Source organism: Lineus longissimus, chromosome 10, assembly GCF_910592395.1.
Source record: "Lineus longissimus chromosome 10, tnLinLong1.2, whole genome shotgun sequence".
Classification (NCBI taxonomy): Eukaryota; Metazoa; Nemertea; class Pilidiophora; order Heteronemertea; family Lineidae; genus Lineus; species Lineus longissimus.
Window position 1 is genome coordinate 11,999,991 of NC_088317.1, and position 21,545 is coordinate 12,021,535.

At 42.1% G+C, this 21,545-nt stretch overlaps 1 protein-coding gene across 5 annotated transcripts in view; it reads right to left on the reverse strand.

Moving 5' to 3' along the window:
- Positions 1-21,313, reverse strand: part of LOC135494754 (TELO2-interacting protein 1 homolog) — a 412,060-nt gene extending 390,747 nt beyond the window's left edge. For all 5 annotated transcript variants that reach the window (XR_010448433.1, XR_010448431.1, XR_010448432.1 and 2 more), the window contains exon 1: positions 21,192-21,313. The gene's annotated coding sequence lies outside the window, so the exon portion shown is untranslated. The remainder of the gene's footprint in view (positions 1-21,191) is intronic.
- Between the last annotated feature and the right edge of the window lie 232 nt (positions 21,314-21,545).

The following is a 21,545-nucleotide window of genomic DNA, read 5'->3' on the forward strand; positions in this document are numbered from 1 at the left end:
ACCCTCAGGTCTCACAAGCCGGTGCGGAGGCCAGGCCTACCTGCCTCCAAAAATGACGCGACGTCATTTCATGCATACCCCTGTTCCAGCGGCTGTAGACTTGGCAGTACCTTACTCTCACACAAACCTATACATTTCTGAATAGCTTGTCTCTTGAAGAATACATCTGACCAAGTTTCAACGTCGTCTAGACATACAGTCATGCATAGACTGATGTAGCACAATGCATTAGACACCCTGTATAACGCAAATTTGAAAAATGTCACCTCTATGCCTTATAACTTCAAGATTAACACCTGATCACCACTGGCTAGTGAGACCTCAAACTATTCAGGACAGGGGGGGGGGGGTCGGCTAAGGTCTTTTTGAATTAGAATATCAATCTTAATTACACTTGGGTCTTGGGATCATTATGCTTATCTCCGGGCAAAAATACCTATCCTTCTCCTGTTGTGTTTAGTTTCCCACATTCTCCCAACTTATTTTCTATACTGCGACAGCGTCTATTGGGTCAACCGCCATGATGGCATCATCCTAACTATATCCCCCCTCTCCCACCCACCAACTACTCGCCATCAATCATTGACATTGTGTGCTAGCCAACTGCTTCTTCGGTCAACTGCCATGATGGCATCATCCTAACTATATACCCCCCCCCCACCGAGTCTTCTCGCTCACCAGCCCTATTAACGAAGAGCTCCCTATCAAGGCCTGAGCCTTCCTCATATTTATGAGAGAAAGAAGCATGCAGGAGGCACTGGAGGGGGCCCTGCATTAAAGATCGACCCAATTAAAGAGCGAATAGCAGAGGCTTTTAAAGATGATCCGAGTTTCCAAGGAATAACTGGAAGCACTGAAAGTGCCATGCCAGCACCCCCCGGCCCAGCAAAAAGACAGGGTAAGTTTGTCCATGGAGGTATAAATAAGATGGAGAACGCACTGGTATCGATCAAAGGTTCAATGAGCGCTACCGCCGTTTACATAGGAATTAATTCTAATACCCATTCACAGTTATCCTCATTGCTATCAAAACACCGCGCTAATCGGGCTAATTAGGCCTCGCGCCTTTACGCACACGCTCGGACGTTTCCGGGCATAGATCGGCAATATTCGTAACAGTGATTACCCATAAACCCTTGCGGTTTCCTGGTATCGAAGGTAAACATCATGGCGTCCGTTTCAGAAGCTGCAGATATATTTTTGCCAAAAAAAGTCGAAAACGCCGCAGATATCGACATGATCGACGAACCTGTTGAAAGTGATGAAGAGGAACCTTATTGCCTTTGTGGTGAACCGAATGATGATGCAATGATATGGTGTGATGGGCCTAAATGTGAGATTGAGTGGCACCATTATGCCTGTGTTGGGCTAAGTCCAGATTCACTGCCTGATGGAGATTGGATTTGTGATCAGTGCATTTTGTCATAAACAAAATCTAAAGGTACGTTGAATACATGAGTCTCAAATCAATAGCTAGGGTTGGTGCTCCTTCGACTGTGGCTCCATCAGGGCCCAGGCCCAGGGTCTGATGTTTGATGGTGGTGGGCCTTTCTTGGCTAGGCCTGGCCTGTGCCTATCAGTCATAATCATTCAATATCAAAATCAAATCAATTGAGAAAAGAATTTGATGTTTTTTACAGACATTGACATTTATTGTTTCATAAAACCAGGTCAACTAACTAGGTAACATTCTATTCTACAGGCAAAAAAGCAAAATCAAAAAATACAGAAAAGTCGAAAATGAAGACGAGTGAACAACCGAAACCTGCTTCTTCCACCAGAGTCAATGACAACTCCTGCAAGGCTAAGGAAAACATAGATCCTGAAGTTAACAAGAAGTCAATAGGTTGGTACATGACCAATACATTTTGAAATAGTGGCAATACCGGGGAAATGGTAAATAACATGACACACATGTAAAGTGTATCTTATTCTTAACTATCAACTTAATCTTTTTAATTCTATTTTTCAGTCCTTCAGAGAAGTGAAAAGCCCATGCAGCCTGCTACTACTTCCACTCATTTGTCACCTGTCAAAGGCAAGAAAAAGCTTAAAGCTAAAAAACCTTCAGGTTCGTACAGATAAGTATTTACAAGTATAAGTATTTACAATAATGAATAACTTGATAATGCATTTACACTAATTTACACTTATCATACTGCACTGATTACTGAGGAAGACACAGTAAAACATAAACTTTATACATACTAGTAGTATACATTGTACTCTTATCTATTCACTTCTGTTTTCAGTTAATTTTGGCTTATCGCAACAAGACGCGATGGATGATAGTATGGAGATCAGCACTATCGTCCTCGAAAGGATTCTTACATCACCAATGTCGTCAGTCAACGATGTCTTGAAACAGGCAACCCAGAATTGTCTCAAGACGATAAAGGATCAACCAGGGACATACAGACTCTTTCTTCAAGACCTTGTTCAGTCATTGTGGCAATCTCTAACTGGAGGTGAGAAAGAAATGCCAAGTCAAGAAGGGTATGACAAGATGTGCAGCGCATTCCATACTGTTCGGGTGTCGAACTCTGCTAAGATGAAACAGTTCTTTGAATCACTAAACGTCCCAGACAAATGTTCATCTCTGCTTGGTTCCCTTTTTATAACAGAGTTTATGAAGGAACTGATTGTCAGACGACAGCAATCCGTCGAGCATGTCAGTGTGATGGGTGCAACTTTGAAAGATCAGGTTTCCTCAAAACTAATCACTCCACATGATGAAGAGGTTTTGCGGTATGTAGCTGGGTATGTTCCTCTGCAGCTGATTCGTCATTATAATCGGTACCCTGAAAATTCAGCAGCAACAGAAATTATTGGTGTGTTGAAAGGTTGGGCGGTTAAAGATGCAGGAGGTGCAATAGACAGCAAGACATTCTTAGACTACACGAAAGCTTGGATAGACAACATCAACAGAGGAGGACTATTCTGCATAAATGACGATGTGTATGTGTTCTTCCGTAGAGTGGAAAGTGAACTTAAGCCAATATTGCAAGGGAACATTGGTCAGCTAGCACAAGATAACGTGAAGGAGAAAATTCTAAATGCTGTGGTTGCTAGTACGGATTCAGATTGGTTTCAATGAAATCACTCAGTCAATTGAGGACTCTCGTATTCGCATGAATTTGTTCAGTCGTGTCGTGGAACTATATGTCACCATTCGATGTAAATCATATGCAAGGACTTACATGTTCCTCCGAAAAAAGAAGGATGCTAGCATTTCGAGGAAAGGTGAAAAATCGCACAGGAAGAAACTCGCAAAAAAGGATTAGTAACCTCAGTCTTGGTTCAAAGGTCCTTGCTGATGGCGCCGTCGGCGCCTCACTAACTTATATTCATTCCTATTGGGACGGTCATCACGATTCGTATTAGTGCAGTTGCCACGAGCAGCAGCACGAACATTCTGTGACCCAGCAATTTGGATGGCCAGTGCCTGTGTTCCGAATCGTTGGACCGTAGGATTGTCACAGTGTCCACCAAGGCCCCGTTGTTTGCTGAAGTATTCCTCCAGTGGGTCTTGGCTGAATTTTTCTGATAGCACGAACTGTACACCTTCCTCTAGCAGCAACTCTTTGCACAAACTGACAAATGATCTAACGGTTAATCGTAGTCCTTCCAAGGTTTCCCGGCTAAGGCACATCCTTCTCTTGGCTTGCTGTGTCATATTTGGCGTAGCCATACATTGGTCCTCCCAGTCTTGCAGAAATCCTAGAAAGTCTTTTTGTAACCACTGAAATGAATAAGAATAAATATGATCAATTGTACAGTTAACAATAGACTTGATTTGTTTCATTTTCCCATTATACAGTTGTAGTACTCACCTCAAATCGATCATCGTCAACATCAGTGTATGGCTTCATCCATGGTTTCAAATGCCCTTGACGTGTGTTTGATATGTTCAACAGGTCGAAGAATTTATCTATTTTCTCGATGAATACAACTGTTGACCCTGTATCATGCCAATTCTTCTGTCTGGAGACATGCTGCAATGCAGTTGCAACGTTCGAACTGAGCACCTGTCGAAAAACAAGAAATAATAAGTATCTTTTTTGGATCGCGCGGGGGGGGGGGGGGGGGGCACTATGATAATGAATACAAGTGACAGTGACAGTTGAATACTAGCTAAAATATAATCGCTCGCCTTATATATATTTGATACTAGCAGTCAGATTACATGTATACCAACCTGAGCAGCTAAGTTGACCTTCATCCGTAAACTTGGTGTCAGGTATAAATGCTCATGCGAGATCTTCTTCAGGTAGCGGAGTGCGTTTTGGCCGTGCATGTCTTCTTCCACCAATCTTAGTAACTGGGTCCATTTGATGTCTTGGGAGTTGTACTGAAAATACAAAATAAATCATAGGATAAGTATATGTATGTATGTATAAAATGCATCTTAGATATGAGATGAATAATACTAACTGAAAGGTCTGACTCAATTGAATTTAATACTCACATGCAGATTTCGTGTCTTATTATGCCATCCCGAATTCTCCCAGTTGTTGCGGGTCGTTTTGATCAGATGTGGAGTGTCGCTGAAGAAGTAGAGTCTACGGTCACCTCCAAAGGGATTGATGGTGTAGAAGTCCTGATCTGCCCTATTCAGACGAAAGAATCTTCGATTAGGGGAAGCTCCATCAGCAACAAATGCTCGCACTTTGAATCCAGCCGACTCCAAGATTGCGACACCATCCCAGACATCAAAGAACAGCTGACTGCTGGTGAATCCAGTGCATGGAAAGAAGGCGAATACTTCCTGAAGTGGCAGGAAGATACCCCTTACCATGAATGCCATTACATGCGTTGCGAGAATCGGTTCATCTAGAACAACCCCATTAGTATTTATAACTTTCTTCACAAAATTTGCAATTTCAGTGTTCACATCACCAATGTCTGTGAATCCGATCAGACGTCCTGAACCCTTGGCATAAACGAGGCCAGACTTTATCTTCATTTCATCAAACACAAGTGTTACATTTTTTCTGAAATCTTCTAGATTTTCGAAGTCTATGTCCTTTTTGATGTGTTTGATGACATCGGAATTCCATCCACTCTTGGCTGTTGTGTACTGTGTGTAGTCAACAAGTGTCGACTCGTGAGGCAAGAAGAGCACCTTAGAATCTCTTATCTGGCGATATGCAGCAGGACTCTTCCTATGCAGGGCAATGCACCATTTTATCATTATTGGATGCCACCTCATCCCTCTGGCCGACTTCTTTGAAAGCATTTCAACTTGCTGCTGCCACATCAATTTCATAGGCGAGTCATCGGGCAGTCCTGATATAGACTTTTCATTGTTCTTTAGAATTGCACCAAGACTGGCCCCCATTTCTTCACTCAACTGCTCAGCCTTGTTTTCAACAGCCACCTTAATCTGCTCGACCAATGAGTCACATTTACGCTTTAACTGATTCTTCACTGTCACTGCCTCCTTTAACTTCAACTTTAAGTGCTCACTGCTGAGATAGTCATTGCGACATTTTGATGACAACAAGTCGGATCCAGTGAAATCGGCAGTAGAACTGGTTGCATTCTTGGCTTTTAACTTGGCACTAAAATTGTTCAAATCAGTCCTATAAATCGAACACACATCACATTTTGGTGCTTGGCCTAGATATTTACATCCAATGTGGCGGATAGTCTTGGACTGTCCAAAGCCATCTTCTTCAAATGCAGCGAAAGTTCCTGACAATGTCATAAACAGGGCAGGGCTATTTGGGCTACTCCGTCGGCTCTCACATAGTTCCTCAAAACCAGTGTTACCAGGGCAGACCTGTAAGGCGGCGACACATTGAATCACGTTAGCGAAATCACCAGCGGTCTTGACTTTCGGAGAACTTTCAGTTTCACAAATAATGTCAGAGATGTTCTGTGCCTGGCCATGTACCTCTAAATAGACTGAACTGTCGTCTAAAACAGAGAGTCGGATCTCAACTTTCTGCGCCCCTGGTTTGATCTTTACAAATTCGAGTCCTTTCACGTGACAGAATCCTGCTTTTAATCCAATGTCAATACAACTTTGTGTCATATCATCCATGGAACTGGGTGGACTGAAGCTGCAGATCTCACAACTATCACTGTGCTCCTTAAAGTCATGCAGCTGAAGGTTGAGCTTACACGACTTTCTGCTAATTGTCAACTTGTACCATCGTTGCAGAGACGATCTACAACAATTGCACATGTAGGGAGGAAGAACGCTCGAGTTTATTTCATCCTGCACGTCAAGTTGAAATGCTTTCCTCATCTCCTTTGCGAATTTAACAACTTGATACGGATTCCGGTCATTTTCAAACACACGGTCCGTCTTTCCACAAATCCGACAGAAGTACTGCAACTTCGAAATGTGGTGATCCATTATTCCAAAGCCTGAAAAATGAATTTGTTTTGAATTGGTTAAGAATTGAAGACTAAAAATGAAATATAATCATAAAAATAAAAGGAACATAATGCTGGTATAAGTAATAACACTAGGCGTTCGGGCCTAAAGTAAAGGACGAGGAAATTAAATTTGAAATTTTCAAATTTTTCAAAAATCTATTATCATCATCATAATTAGGTCCTATCTCCACATTTTTTTATCAGAATCTTAGTCAAATATCTAATTTCGTCCGATAAATTTATCCTCAATACACTAAGTAAAAATATGTGATCTTAATGCAGTGCATGCACCTCCATACAATGCCTTTCTCTATGTCATGATATGCTGATTTTGCAAGAAAATCATAAAAATGACAGTTTTTAAAAGCATGCTACAGCATGCGGAGAGCACCGGACACATACTCAATGTGCATGATTTGCGATTTCACAACACTAACAAAACACGGTCAAATTTCTGTTTTCCGGAACCCTCCGGAAATATCATCTATCGATCTTTTAAATCACTGATAATAAGAATATCATGACAATACTTACAATTTTGAAAAAATGGTATAAAATCGTTAATTTCCGGTATTTTTTCATGAAATTTTCATACACTTGTCAAGAACGAATGGAGGAAACTCGGGTAACTGCATGCGCACGCGTACAATGATTTTATCGCATGAAATAACACACTGCGCATGTAGTAAACAGTTCGTTTCCAAGCTCGTTGCTAGGGTTAGTGGAGTCAATCGAGTAAATCAAAATGGCGGCTGTCGGTACCTCTCATCGGACAAAAGGGCAGCGAGGCGCGAGGTGTGAAGGGCGAGAACAATGACTAAACAATGCCTTATCATTGTAATAAGGGGATTATTTTTAAGGGTATTAGAAGTGCGTTCTCCATCTTATTTATAAGCCACCCTCTTAGGAGGGGCTCTTAAGATACACGTGTGTGCGGGAGTACATTATGTAAATGAATGATGAGAAATAAAGAGAGTAACTATTGTATATCCTACAAACAATTTTTTTTGGTATTTTTCTGAATTAACTCCGTTGAGTTTACCGATTTCTCCGCGATCTTCCGGTGGTGGTTGCTATCCCATTGGTTGAAATTATAATTTAAATTAAATTTAAATTGATTAAAATCTTCATGGGAATTCGCTACATCATATGCCTAAGAAATTGGCCAATTATATTAATATTTTTATTAGAGAAATATCCGTCCTTACGGAAGCGTATTAGTGCCAACAAAAAAAATAAAAAACTAACTCATACGTACGACTTTTATTATCGCATTCGTTTGACTTATTGACTCATACGTACGACTTGTTATCTCATACGTCCGACTTATTATCTTATACGTACGACTTTTATCTCATACGTACGAATTATCATCTCATACGTACGACTTATTATCTCATACGTATGAGATATTATCTCATACGTATGAGATATTATGAGTTATTATCTCATACGTACGACTTATCATCTCATACGTACGACTTATCATCTCATACGTACGACTTTTATCTCATACGTACGACTTTTATCTCATACTTACGACTTTTATCTCATACGTACGACTTATTATCTCATACGTATGAGTTATTATCTCATACGTATGAGTTATTATCTCATACGTACGACTTATCATCTCATACGTACGACTTATTATCTGATACGTACGACTTATCATCTCATACGTACGACTTTTATCTCATACGTAGACTTATCATCTCATACGTATGAGTTATTATTTCATACGTAGTTGAATACATGTAGACTCTCAGTCTCGCCACCAGAGGGCCTCCGCTACGCTACGCGTATAGCCGCCATTTTGATTCTCACCACGTGCGCACTGATTTTTGCTTGTCCTGTCGATCGGCTCTTATTAGAGAGGTTCGGCTGCGACGTTCCGAGATCGAGATCGGGATATGAATTCAGGTCGCGTCGTACCGCGACAAATCTTTGAAATGTGACATGCGTTGTGAGCCCCTCATAAATGGCCATTGTGACCAAGCTGTGGACCCTGTTGTAGGTTTCACATAATCAGTTTGTCATAACCAGAAAACGTAATTGACATGAACAGGTATAGTTGATTTCACTAGCCAAAGATGTGACGTCATCATTCCCTGCTTCAAATTGGCTATCCCGATCCCGTCTGCCCGAGAAAGAACTGTTGTGCCTCGGTAGCGCAACACGACATAGGCCTAGGCTCCACATAATTGGTATTCACCTGCTATGAACCAACGTTATTAAGTATTGTTTATTGTTTATTGAATTCCCGCGAGAGTTGGAGACGGTTGCGTTTTGTCTCACGTCCTCAATCTGGCCACTTAAATGAAATAGCGGATTTCCGGTTAGACCCTATCCTCGACCTGATACCTATCCTGATCTCGATCCCGGAAACGGGATAGCCGAATCTCTCTATTAGCTCAGCATCTGTACAGTTTGGTAGGTATTGTCAGTCCAGATGGCCAGGTCAATATGAAGAGAACGCCCAATAATATGAAGGGAAACGCACGAGATTGAGAGCATCTCAGTTTCAAATTCTTTTGTGGAGGAGGTCCCCCATTAGGCCTAGACCCCCCGCCAAAGTTCGCGCCTGCGGTGCTCACATATTCTGGCTTCGCCCTCAATAGAGCCCCCCCCCCATCCAGCTACGCTGGATCCGCCCCTGTAGTCTGTACAAACGATGTCTCTTACAGGCCTAGGCCGATCATATCTTGATGAGGATCATGGAATGAAGTGACACAACTGTGTAGTTATAAATCTCAAGCCTCAAGAACCGACACACTCTCGTCTTTTATTCAACATATATAGGGCCTATATTTATATTCAATATTCTGAGTTTGAAAATATATATATCGAAGTTGGCTGTGCGGGTTACTGATCAAGATTGTATAGGCCTACGTTTATTGTTTCAGGTGATGGCCGGAGAGGAGAAAAACAAACTGATGTGGCTTGAGTTTATGAGGGAAAGATGTGGGGAAGATGTCTTAGAACGATTGGAAAAAGACAAGGTAGGTAGCCAATGCAGGCCTCGCATAAAATTGTTGATGCCGGTATATAAGCCTCTGTCACCCTATTCCAGCAGCCATGGGACTGTTACACAGGCCGACAGGCGCAATGACTCACAGGTATAGCCTGTTGTGTTAGCTTTATTTATATCTTCTGTCACAACTGGTCATTCACAAAAAATTCTACCTCCGAGATCCGGCCAGTGATAATGCAACCCTGCTCTTGGGCAGGTCTTCCATCCCATAAAGTTCACCTTCACAAAAACTATTAGCAGTCATACCAGAGACACAGCCAAAGTCACAACCCTTTATTCAGTTATTACAACCCTGGAGGAATTATAAAAAAGTTAATTCAAATAAACTACGTTATCTAAAAAGAAACCTGTAGTTTAATTATTAGGAAAGAAATGACAGCATCCTTTTTCCTCTGATTGCAGATCGATCACATGAATATCCAGCTGTTGAGTGATGTAGAGCTGAGTACCTATGTGCCGATCATAGGAGATCGACTGGCCGTTCGTCACTATAAATTTGATGAGGGATCCAGAAGTTTGCATCAAGCAACCGGCACTAGTACAAGGGTTGATCACAAGTATGAAAAGCGAACACTGTTTACTAAGCTCCGCGAAAAAATGGGATTGCATTCGGCAGGAGGAAAGGGTAGCGACGATAAGAAAGATGGTGAGCACAATACCAAGAGCAAAGGAAAAGGGAACAAAAAGACCACTCGGGTGATCGAAATCGGCTGGCTGCATCAAGGGAAGCAGATCAGAAATCGAATGGGGGGAGGAACGAGGAAAGTGACAATGATAAAAACTTCTGGCAAGAAAGAGCTTCTCGCCGAGGCGAAGAATCTCTTCTTTACAAACGGCAAATCAAAATTTTGTCGCATAGAGGATGTATCATGCGACATCCTCGATTTTCAGGAAGGGAAACTTCCCGATGGTGCAACCGTTGGGCACATCTATGAAGAGGTTAAAATGGGTTTGGTGAGGGTGTACTTGTCAACTCGTTTGATAGAAAAGACAAGTTCTGATGTTGCCGGTGTGGTCGACGATGAAGAAGAGGTAAATGATCACCTGCCTATCATTTCGTTTAGTCCGAACTCAACAGTAGTAAAGACAGGGCCAGTAAGTCCAGACTAACATTATTGGGAGGATGACGACACGCTACCTTTTGTTGGAAGCTGCGAGCTTGTAACAACATCCACTCCAATCGCTGAACACACTGTAGAGCCGAACAGACCTACAACAACTTCGCCCCGCTTTAAGTCCAATATACTTGCCATGGAAGATTTTCCACCAACACTTCCTGATATAGTTCATTTCCGCGCCAGAGGTACATCCAAGGCTAGCCATGAATCACCATCGTCCAAGCCTTCAGCATCGTCAAAGCCTTCAGCATCGCCAAAGCCTTCAGCATCGCCAAAGCCTTCAGCATCAGTTGCCAAACTGGATGACAATCACAATTCGCCATTACCTACGTCATCAGGTGCCAATCCGTCGGCTTCAAACTATGAATCACCTTTACGAATGCCTACAGCGTCAGTTGCCAGTCACTCGTTATCATTTGGTTTTGAACCCTCGCTTGAAGTTGAACCGTCATTTCATGAGATCTTGGACAATCGATCCGGTTATATGGGCGTCAGCTCAACCTTAATAACGCTCCACAGAGCAAAACTTATGGAGGAAATGGTTACAAATTTCAAGGACTCTAAAATCGTAGATTCACCAACCAGATTTTCTTTCATTGATGAGCGAGGTATCGACAGTAGCGGCGTTTCGAGGGATGCATACTCTCTGTTCTGGAAAGAACTGTTTTTACGTGCTTCAGAGGGGGAGGAATGCAGAGTTCCTGTTATATTGGCTCACTGGCAAGATGAAGAATGGAAAGCCGTTGGAAGAATACTCATGAAGGGTTACATAGATCATGGTTTCTTTCCACTAATGCTTGCAAAAGCTTTTACTGTAGCCCTAGTGCTAGGAGAGCAGCAGGTGACACCGGAATGTTTGTATGAATCGTTCATGACGCACCTAAGTGGGGTAGACCGAGATGTTGTGAAGGAGGCCACGGCGGGGACGTTAGATGAAGAGAACCAAGAAATGTTTGAAGAGCTATTGGATCGCTTTGGGTACACCTCGATACCCTCAGAAAACATCAGAGGCACCCTGATACAGATCGCCCATAAGGAAATAATTCAAAAGCCAATGTACATATTGGATAAAATGGCGGAAGTTTCAAGAGATACTCTTCAACCAAAGCTACCCACTTGTACGCAAATAACAGAGATGTACGAGGTAAGGAGGCCAACACCAAGACGACTAAACAAGTTGCTGAGGGCTATAACAACAACAAGGGCCGAACGAAATACTTTTTCATTCCTTAAGCGATTCATTTCTGCACTTGACGAAGCATCTTTGAAAGGTTTTTTGAGGTTAATGACGGGGGCCGACAGTATCGTAGTTGATGGGATCAACGTTACCTTCAGCCGACTTGAGGGAGTCGAACGGCGTCCAATATTCAGAACGTGTGGTCCATGTCCGACTCTGGAATTGCCGAGCACCTATCAAACCTACCCGGATTTTCGGATGGAATTGAAATCGGTGCTCGACAATCCAGAGTCGTACAAAATGGACATGGCGTAGGCACATTGTGTTTTCCTTATCAACGGTTTTAGGGATATTTTCATGAGCCTTTTGAGTCCTCTCCACAATAAATGCCAATGTGCATGGCTGCAATATGTGTTTTAAAAGTATCATTACCTGGGCAAAGATTAATGGTTGGCCTATTTTGGTTGTCTTTGGTATAGGGGGTGCAAAGAGAGCCCCCCCCCTCCCACCCACCCTGTGTTCAATCTAATCGTTGTTTGTAATTGTACCTTATATGCCAAGATTAATGGTTGACCTATTTTGGTTGTGTTTGGTAGGGGATGCAAAGAGAGCCCCCCCCCCCCCCCACCCTGTGTTCAATCTAATCGTTGTTCGTAATTGTACCTTATATGCCAAGATTAATGGTTGACCTATTTTGGTTGTGTTTGGTAGGGGGTGCAAAGAGAGCCCCCCACCCTGTTGTTTGTAATTATCTGTGCCATCAACTATTAAAGTAGCTGACTTATTTTGTTTATGGCATATTGTTTGCTGAAAGGAATGCCGAGTCCCATTACCAATAAAACGCATTTTCTATACTTGTTTTTGTTACTGTTCTGAAATTCTTGGTTGTCAGACGATCGGTATGGATGTGTATTATCATAAATTCTTGACATATTACTCATAGGTAATATATTCTAGGTATTATCAAGAATATATATTCTTGGTGTTATACACAATTGTATTAAGTCGTACCATTGATTGATTGGTAGAGCAGGCGGCAACATCCCGGTATTCGTACCGGTAGTTTGCGAACACAGTTGAATTTTAAAATGGCTGGGAGAGCATCCAGCATTTTTGTCCTGACAGAGCCACGGTTGAAATCCCGTAATCATCCTGTAATCATCATCACCTTCTTCTGAGGTTTAGCACACTTTTCTACATTACCAACTTTGGAAAAGTAAACTTAAACATGTTTTTCAGTGCATGCCTTACTTTGTTCATTTTATAACAATCGTAATACCACTATGTGAATATATTATACATGAATAAGTACACACATCACGTTAAAACTAAAAGTCGCTATAAGCCCCTCTCGCACCTGAACAACTGATACGGCAGCTACAAGGACATGAAAGTTTCAGGTTTGCCGTGAGAGGGACATTCCCCAGATGTCGTCAGCCTTGCATACCTTGGAAGAAGGCCTACCAGTCAGTTTTTGGATCAGTTAGTGATTGTGCCTAGGAAGCGAGACACAGCAACCTCAAAGATTTGTAAGAATTTCATTTCTTAGGTATCTGTACAACAAAAGCCCCTCCGTGGGGGTTGTCGGGGGAGACAAGCCAGCTTCTGCCATTAATAGGCACGACAAGTCAAAAACGAATTCGTCGCAAGGAAGACGGCCCTTGGGTGTGCATTCTGTGAGGCATGTATCTACCTGTTGGTCCGTTACTGCGCAAATTTGGCTTTCTCCCCCGACGAGATGTGGTAGGTTGTACATCATCAGCGGTCTACCACTAGGCGCTATTTGATTACGACAGGGACGAATTCTGTGACAATTCCACAAGTGGACAAGCTCGTCAAGATCGTTCTGGAAAAGAAAGAGATGTGTATAGGTTATAATACTTCTGTAAAATATTCTGTTCACAACACTCTGCATTGACAATATAATTTCCTCTTCTATCTATTTATGTATTTTGTACTCATCTTTGGGTGAGTTAAACATCAATGAAGTGTTGTCATGCACCGATCTCACCCCAACTTACCGGTAGGCCTACATGTACCGGTAACTAGCTATGAACTCGGCGGTAAAGCTAATAAGACTTTCTGGACCAGGGCTTACCTGAATTAATTGCATGAAGCAAAATTGGGTCAAACATTTGCCCAAGCGGTCACCTGAGAAGTCGTCGTTTTCTTTCATTTCTTGGAACAGATTCATCCAAAACTGAGCATTTTGTCTTCTATTCATTGACCACCAGCACTCGATTCTTTGATTGTGGTTACTTGATCCAAATATGACACTTCGCCTGCTGAACTCATCAACGTGGTCATGTCTCATGAACCTCTGCATATCTGCGACATGTCCATTCTCAGTACCCGGATCCATAGCCTTTTCGGGCAACCCCTTCGACTTCGAATTGCTTGCATGAAGTAACTCGCGATAACGGCCGGATCACTGTTTGTACGATAGGCTTCAAGCCACACGAGGAATCTGGAAAAACCTTCAATGCACCCATTGATGCATATGCCGAACGGTTTTAACTTGTCATACCCATCAATGTGCCAAGCGAAGTCGGGTCCCGGGTTTTGATAAAGGTCTCATTAGGGAGTTTTTTTTGTTATTCATGCGCGGCCAACCCCTAACCGTAGTTCCTAAAATCATTGATTTCTCGGTCCTTACAGTATGTCAGCGTTGATTCAGCAGTTGTTTTGGCAAAGACATGTTTTTTTGGAGTTTCTGAAACCTATAGCGCTACTCAATAGGCGACTAACAAGAAACTACGCATTTATACTGTTGTTGCCGACGTATGTGTACACTGAACTTGGGATGTGCGTCGGCCCCGTGTTGAAATGCCGTCCAGTGCCAGTTGGTGCGTTTTTCGCTGATTTGTGCAAAATTCAACATATCTCAAAAGTTCAATGGTTGACCCTCGATTTTTTTTTGATTTTTGTGTAGCGTAAGCAACTGTCTTTCATGGGAGAATGGTCTCGGTAAGAATTATTCAGGAAAAAATGTATAATATTTGGGGTTTTTCGTGATTGTCCGGCCCAATTGGCAATATTGCCATTTGGGATGGTGAACATAGCTAGGAGCAAATGCGACGCTTATGATTTATTTAAAGAAATAAAATGCCCGATTTAACATCCTGCAGAATCAGGGGAATCGGGCGTTTCCAGTGATATACGACACAAATGGGTTGTTCTCATGCATTCACTTTGGAAACGCATCTTAAAATAGATGTTACGCCCTGTTAATGGGGCACGTCATCATCGCGTACATTTGGGAAAAACTCCCTAACGAGACCAAAGGCGCCTTCTCAGCCTCTTCCGTCGCCTGTATGCAACTCCCTCAGGATCGATGATATGTTGTAGATAACAAACTTCATTCTGAGTGACGACAAGTCCGTTTTGTATGCACTTCAAGTGCATGAACTTGTAACCATGAAGTTTCCCTGCCTCCTCCACCTCTTTCATTATAAACAAAGCAACGTCAAGTATGTCAGCCTTATTCTTGCGTCTGCATAAGCCAGACTTGGAGAGGATCCGGTTCAAGGTCCGGAGACTGAGTATGATGCCGTCGACATGAGCTAGTGTTTTTATAATCTCTTTGTAATTGAGCCCCAGATAGAAATAGACGCGCACCTTGTCACCAATGGCATCCGCCATTTTAGAATTCGACAGAACCAGATCCGTATGGCGTATAGTAACTGGTACGTATGAGATAACAAGTCGTACGTATGAGATAACAAGTCGTACGTATGAGATAACAAGTCGTACGTATGAGATAACAAGTCGTACGTATGAGATAACAAGTCGTACGTATGATATAACAATTCGTACGTATGAGATTACAAGTCGTACGTATGAGATAATAACTCATACTTATGAGATAATATCTCATACGTATGAGATAATAAGTCGTACGTATGAGATAATAAGTCGTACGTATGAGATGATAAGTCGTACGTATAAGATAATAAGTCGTACGTATGTGATAACAAGTCGTACGTATGAGTCAATAAGTCAAACGAATGCGATAATAAGTCGTACGTATGAGTTAGTTTTTTATTTTTTTTGTTGGCACTAATACGCTTCCGTACGTCCTAAATAATGACAGAAAAGGGTGGTTTATTTCAATTTTGTGTCGACATGGTCGATGTCACGTGACATAAAAACAAAACAATCGCACACACCCGTCCAAAAAAGGCACTTTAAGAAAAACAAATACGTTTTTCCAGCTTAAAACCACACTGACGACTAAGTTATATTGGTCTACTGCCCAAATCTGAAGTATCAAATTGAATCACAAACTAGAACTAGCTCTATTTAGCTATAGTTGCGTGAAAAATTCGCATACGGGTGAGTGACGTACATTCTGCTCCCTAGCGGCCAATAATTAAACTACATTCAGCCGTCTGCTCAGGTCTCGTTAGGGAGTTTTTCCCAAATGTACGCGATGATGACGTGCCCCAATAACACTAACAGGACGTAACATCTATTTTAAAATGCGTTTCCAAAGTGAATGCATGAGGACAACCCGATTCCCGTGAATAAGGACAATCACAATGTATTACATTACCAAAACAAAAATGTGTCGGAAGGAACTATGGATGGTCCCAACATGGGGGGTTGGGGGGGGGTGGTTTCCCCTCCATTGTACTGGGTAAAAACGTTACGCTATTGTAGGGGGGTTCGGGGGTGCTCCCCCGACCTAAAGGGGGGCTCACCAAGTCCTTGACTTTACATATTACCTCCATGGTTTGTCATATCTTCTCAGATTCCATTTCTAAGCAGCCATAACAATCAATACTTGACTTGCCAAACTCAGAAATGCAGCGCCACTCGCGGACAAAGATAGAACAACTCGACATTTTTTTCACTGGTTTTCGCTGCGCATGCGTACCAGCCATCCGGAAACTAATAATGGCGGCAATCTGAACTTGTTTAGTGTAAGTTTTTGAGAGTTCAAAAAGTTCTTTAAGGCTCATGATTTAAGATAATTAAGCAATCTGATAACTATTACGTGTCAAGAAACAGACGTACCACAGTTATAACCAGTTTACCTGTGTGAATTTGCTTTCACTGCGTGTAGAACAGTTGTTTTTCTCGTCCGTCGCCGCGAAAGATGACGGCTGGTACGCATGCGCAGCGAAAACCGGTGAAAAAAATGTCGAGTTGTTCTATCTTTGTCCGCAAGTGGCGCTGCATTTCTAAGTTTGGCAAGTCAAGTATACGACAATCAAGATGTACAGACCGGGGGAGCTGGCTGTACGTACCCATAAGTCTTTGCGGTAGTCTCGCGCGTACCGGATATAACCTATCAAGCTTTTCTCCTTCAGAGAAATACTGCGTTGCGCTCAACTAAGCCCACCTCTTAGGAGGGGCTCTTAAGATACACGTGTGTGCGGGAGTATATAATGAATGATTAGAAATAAAGAGAGTAACTATTGTATATCCTACAAACAATTTTTTTTGGTATTTTTCTGAATTAACTCCGTTGAGTTTACCGATTTCTCCGCGATCTTCCGGTGGTGGTTGCTATCCCATTGGTTGAAATTAAGTTAAATTAAATTTAAATCTTCATGTGAATTCGCTACATCATATGCCTAAGAAATTGGCCAATTATGTTAATATTTTTATTAGAGAAATATCCGTCCTAAATAATGACAGAAAAGGGTGGTTTATTTCAATTCTGTGTCGACATGGTCGAGGTCACGTGACATAAAAACAAAACAATCGCACACACCCGTCCAAAAAAGGCACTTTAAGAAAAACAAATACGTTTTTCCTGCTTAAAACCACACTGACGACTAAGTTATTTTAGTCTACTACCCTAATCTGAAGTATCAAAATGAATTACAAATTAGAACTAGCTCTATTTAGCAAAAGTTGCGTGAAAAATTCGGGTGAGCGACATTCTGAGCCCTAGCGGCCAATAATTAAACTACTTTCAGCCGTCTGCTCCGGTCTCGTTAGGGAGTTTTTCCCAAATGTACGCGATGATGACGTGCCCCATTAACAGGACGTAACATCTATTTTAAAATGCGTTTCCAAAGTGAATGCAAGAGGACAATCCATTTAAGTGTCGTATATCACTGGAAACGCCCGATTCCCGTGAATAAGGACAATCACAATGCATTACATTACCAAAACAAAAATGTGTCGGAAGGAACTATATGGATGGTCCCATCGCACCCCCCCCCCCCCTCCAGCAGTATGACACAGAAGGGCTAGTTGACTGTCCACCCGGGGGGTTTGGGGGAGCTTCCCCCCAACGCACTGGTAAAAACCTATGTCGACGGAGGGGGGTTTGGGGGGGTGTCCCCCCATTGTAATAGCTGTAGTTGTTAGAGCTTGCACTTAACATATGCTCGTAGGGGGGTTCGGGGGAGCTCCCCCGACCTAAAGGGGGGCTCACTAAGTCCTTGACTTTACATATTAGTATTGGCTAGGCCTACAGACAATTTCTACTTTTAATTTTGTTTGTATGTTGAATTAAGGCTAGCATATCATAGTTATAAGCCCCCCTTTAGGAGGGGCTCTTAAGATACACGTGTGTGCGGGAGTAGATAATGTAAATGAATGATGAGAAATAAAGAGAGTAACTATTGATTGTATATCCTACAAACAATTTTTTTTGGTATTTTTCTGAATTAACTCCGTTGAGTTTACCGATTTCTCCGCGATCTTCCGGTGGTGGTTGCTATCCCATTGCTTGAAATTAATTTAAATCTTCATGGGAATTCGCTACATCATATGCCTAAGAAATTGGCCAATTATATTAATATTTTTATCAGAGAAATATCCGTCCTAAATAATGACAGAAAAGGGTGGTTTATTTCAATTTTGTGTCGACATGATCGAGGTCACATGACATAAAAAACAAAACAATCGCACACACCCGTCCAAAAAAGGCACTTTAAGAAAAACAAATACGTTTTTCCAGCTTAAAACCACACTGACGACTAAGTTATATTGGTCTACTGCCCAAATCTGAAGTATCAAATTGAATCACAAACTAGAACTAGCTCTATTTAGCTATAGTTGCGTGAAAAATTCGGGTGAGCGACGTACATTCTGTACCCTAGCGGCCAATAAATAAACTACTCCCCCGACCTAAAGGGGGGCTCACTAAGTTCTTGACTTTACATATTAGTAAGCCTCCCTTTAGGAGGGGCTCTTAAGATACACGTGTGTGTGGGAGTATATACTGATTTGATGAGAAATAAAGAGAGTAAATATTGTATATCCTACAAACAATTTTTTTTGGTATTTTTCTGAATTAACTCCGTTGAGTTTACCGATTTCTCCGCGATCTTCCGGTGGTGGTTGCTATCCAATTGGTTGAAATTAATTGAAATCTTCATGGGAATTCGCTACATCATATGCCTAAGAAATTGGCCAATTATATTAATATTTTTATCAGAGAAATATCCGTCCTAAATAATGACAGAAAAGGGTGGTTTATTTCCTTTTCTGTCGACATGGTCGAGGTCACGTGACATAAAAACAAAACAATCGCACACACCCGTCCAAAAAAGGCACTTTAAGAAAAACAAATACGTTTTTCCAGCTTAAAACCACACTGACGACTAAGTTATATTGGTCTTCTGCCCAAATCTGAAGTATCAAAATGAATCGCAAACTAGAACTAGCTCTATTTAGCAAAAGTTGCGTGAAAAATTCGGGTGAGCGACATTCTGCACCCTAGCGGCCAATAATTAAACTACTTTCAGCCGTCTGCTCCGGTCTCGTTAGGGAGTTTTTCCCAAATGTACGCGATGATGACGTGCCCCATTAACAGGACGTAACATCTATTTTAAAATGCGTTTCCAAAGTGAATGCATGAGGACAACCTATTTGTGTCGTATATCACTGGAAACGCCCGATTCCCGTGAATAAGGACAATCACAATGTATTACATTACCAAAACAAAAATGTGTCGGAAGGAACTATATGGATGGTCCCATCGCACCCCCCCCCCTCCAGCAGTATGACACAGAAGGGCTAGTTGACTGTCCACCGGGGGGTTGGGGGGAGCTTCCCCCCAACGCACTGGTAAAAACCTATGTCGACGGAGGGGGGTTTGGGGGGTGTCCCCCCATTGTAACAGCTGTAGTTGTTAGAGCTTGCACTTAACATATGCTCGTAGGGGGGTTCGGGGGAGCTCCCCCGACCTAAAGGGGGCTCACTAAGTCCTTGACTTTACATATTAAGCCCCCCTCTTAGGAGGGGCTCTTAAGATACACGTGTGTGCGGGAGTATATAGTGAATGATTAGAAATAAAGAGAGTAACTATTGTATATCCTTCAAACAATTTTTTTTGGTAAATTTCTGAATTAACTCCGTTGAGTTTACCGATTTCTCCGCGATCTTCCGGTGGTGGTTGCTATCCCATTGGTTGAAATTAAGTTAAATTAAATTAAAATCTTCATGGGAATTCGCTACATCATATGCCTAAGAAATTGGCCAATTATATTAATATTTTTATTAGAGAAATATCCGTCCTAAATAATGACAGAAAAGGGTGGTTTATTTCAATTTTGTGTCGACATGGTCGAGGTCACGTGACATAAAAACAAAACAATCGCACACACCCGTCCAAAAAAGGCACTTTAAGAAAAATAAATACGTTTTTCCAGCTTAAAACCACACTGACGACTAAGTTATATTGGTCTACTGCCCAAATCTGAAGTATCAAAATGAATCACAAACTAGAACTAGCTCTATTTAGCTATAGTTGCGTGAAAAATTCGGGTGAGCGACGTACATTCTGTACCCTAGCGGCCAATAAATAAACTACTTTCAGCCGTCTGCTCCGGTCTCGTTAGGGAGTTTTTCCCAAATGTACGCGATGATGACGTGCCCCATTAACAGGACGTGACATCTATTTTAAAATGCGTTTCCAAAGTGAATACATGAGGACAATCCATTTAAGTGTCGTATATCACTGGAAACGCCCGATTCCCGTGAATAAGGACAATCACAATGTATTACATTAATTACCAAAACAAAAATGTGTCGGAAGGAACTATATGGATGGTCCCATCGCACCCCCCCTCCAGCAGTATGACACAGAAGGGCTAGTTGACTGTCCACCGGGGGGGGGGGGGGGGTTTGGGGGGGGCTTCCCCCCAACGCACTGGTAAAAACCTATGTCGACGGAGGGGGGTTTGGGGGGTGTCCCCCCATTGTAACAGCTGTAGTTGTTAGAGCTTGCACTTAACATATGCTCGCAGGGGGGTTCGGGGGAGCTCCCCCGACCTAAAGGGGGGCTCACTAAGTCCTTGACTTTACATATTAGGCCTAGGCCTAGGGAAATATCATGTCAAATGATCGTCTGCATTATATTCAGAACTGGCACAGCGAGCCAGATTCCATGTTTTATATGTGCGCCTTGCTCGCACACATTGATTTTGCAAATAATCATAGAAGCAACTAGTTTTAAAATAGTGCTGCATGCTCAACAACATCAAAGAAACCCCAAGCGTGCTACCTTATTCGAATCTTGGTTATTTCAAAAACCTGAATGTATCCTTGATTATGGGTGTCTTCTTCAGATTATTCTGAAATGAGCACTTTAATCACAGCAATATCACAGAGAAAGTATCTTTTGCGTTTTTGCGTTGTTACTGTCGTTGAAGAATAAACTTTACTTGAACAGACTCAAGTAACCGATACATTGCGAGGGGCCATCTCAATGTTAATCTCCCAATGCTAATTACATTAATATGTAAAGTCAAGGACTTAGTGAGCCCCCCTTTAGGTCGGGGGAGCTCCCCCGAACCCCCCTACGAGCATATGTTAAGTGCAAGCTCTAACAACTACAGCTGTTACAATGGGGGGACAC